This window comes from Suricata suricatta, chromosome 3 (genome assembly GCF_006229205.1).
Source record: "Suricata suricatta isolate VVHF042 chromosome 3, meerkat_22Aug2017_6uvM2_HiC, whole genome shotgun sequence".
In the NCBI taxonomy this organism is placed as follows: Eukaryota; Metazoa; Chordata; class Mammalia; order Carnivora; family Herpestidae; genus Suricata; species Suricata suricatta.
Genome location: NC_043702.1, coordinates 107,441,838 through 107,443,760, shown reverse-complemented (window position 1 = coordinate 107,443,760; position 1,923 = coordinate 107,441,838). Strand labels below are relative to the sequence as shown.

General features: G+C 43.2%; 1 long non-coding RNA gene across 1 annotated transcript in view; it reads right to left on the bottom strand.

Annotated features, from left to right (window-relative positions):
* The window catches only part of LOC115286919, a 3,735-nt gene extending 3,457 nt beyond the window's left edge, over window positions 1–278 (bottom strand). The window contains exon 1 of the long non-coding RNA XR_003906334.1: window positions 202–278. This is a non-coding gene — a long non-coding RNA (uncharacterized LOC115286919). The remainder of the gene's footprint in view (window positions 1–201) is intronic.
* Between the last annotated feature and the right edge of the window lie 1,645 nt (window positions 279–1,923).

The following is a 1,923-nucleotide window of genomic DNA, read 5'->3' as shown; positions in this document are numbered from 1 at the left end:
AAAAAATAAATTGTGTTATATTTAAAATTAAAAAAAGAAAGGATGAAAACTAAATATGTATTTCTTATTAAAGATCGCGATATCACTCTGTGTGTGTGTGTGTGTGTGTGTGTGTGTGTAGGAAAAAGCACAAGTCAAAAGGCAGGAGGCTGAGACAGTGGTTTCTCCTGGTCAGGAAAGTTCACAGTCCTCAGAACTCACAGGTAGGTGGGTGATAGTTCCACTTCTGACTCTAGGTCCAGCTCCTCCTGCTCTTCCTGTGTGCCACAACTTGTACTGCCTTGTACTTGCATTCTCAGTTTTAATGTTGAGCAAAGTGCTTCACCTATCCAGTTTCTTCATCTAAAGAACAGAGATTAGATAAAAATAGCTCCACCTCCAAGGCTCTGGTAAGGTGAAAAAATTCATCTACAAAGAGCTCCAAAAATAAGTTCAGGGGCGCTTGGGTGGCTCAGTCGGTTGTGTCCGACTTTGGCTCAGGTCACGATCTCATGGTTCATGGGTTTGAGCCCCATGTTGGGCTCTGTGCTGACAGCTAGCTCAGAGCCTGGAGCTGCCTCAGATTCTGTGTCTCCTTCTCTCTCTGCCCCTCCTCCACTCACACTCTGTCTCACTCTGTCTCTCAAAAATAAATAAATGTAAAACAAAAATTAGGAAAAAAACCCCCAAAAATGAAAATGAGTTCAGCTAGAGAGCACCTGGCAAATGTTAACAGGGATGGTGATGGGTAAACATGAACATTTTGGGGAAACTGACAAGGGAAAATGTACCTAACTTACCTGAGAAACACAGACAATTGTACTGGGGAACCAGGCCTGAGAGTCTCCAAAGAACTAAATGTGCAGCTGTGTGTGTCTTAAATCTGCCTATTTTCCAGACTGTTGATGAGAGAGTTCTGACCTCTCCTGGGTATTATCAGTAATGATAACTGTTAATTGCCGTTCACATTTGTTTAGTACTCTACAGTTTATGAAGCACTTCCGCATGCACTGTTGACATGCTCACCCATGGGGGTTGTTGGGGATTTCTGAATGGATGCCAAGGGGGTAATCAATAAAATGCCCAAGGCTGCTGTCCTTACCTCCAGCCTCCAGGCTGTAAAGCTGGTCACATTCACTGACATTAAAATCACCTGATGCATGCAGGTGAATAACAAGAGTGGCTGGGTGGCAATTCTCTGAACTGCCCTCCATTGGCTGCAGGTAGTGATGTCCATTATGCTACCAGAAGTGCAGTGAGATGCAGTAGTGAGTATGGGGTCAGACTGCGTCATGTCTGCTCTGGCTCTGGAATCAGAAAAGATAACTATTTTTATTCTTATTGCCTTTTTAAAGAACATGATAAAGATTCTTGAGGAAATTGGTAGACAAATACATTAATAAATAAACAATTCTAATTTTAAAAATAGTGGGAAAATCTGCTGAGTAAGAGCCTTAATGCATTACTCTCTGTTAAGAAACTATTCCTATTCCTATGCAAAGCTGGCAGCTTGCTTGGGAGAGTGGGCAAATGTTCAGAGCCCAAGGGCTTTAAGAAAAGGAAGGGATTGGATCCCTCATGCCTTTGCCTTTGGGGAGGACCTGGTGGCCTAGGATCACTAGGCACAAATTCTAGGTGGACAGAGGTAAACAGACTCCTGAAGTAAAATTCTCAAGGTTTAAATGAGATGAAAAGGCATACTGACTGCAGAGCTGGCCCAGAACCAAAAAGAACCAATAGTGTGACTCAGGAATCATCTGTGTCCAGGGGATAGGCTGCTTCTAGAAGCAGTGGTTCTGAGTGATTTAAAGAGTGGTGACACTATGAGAAATCATACTTGAACATAAAAACTAGGTGTGGATTGATATTAGTCCTTTCTGGGACCCTCAGGTGTGGTCACAAGAGGTGAAAGTCAGGTCCAGCAGTGTTGAAGGCCGCCTCACA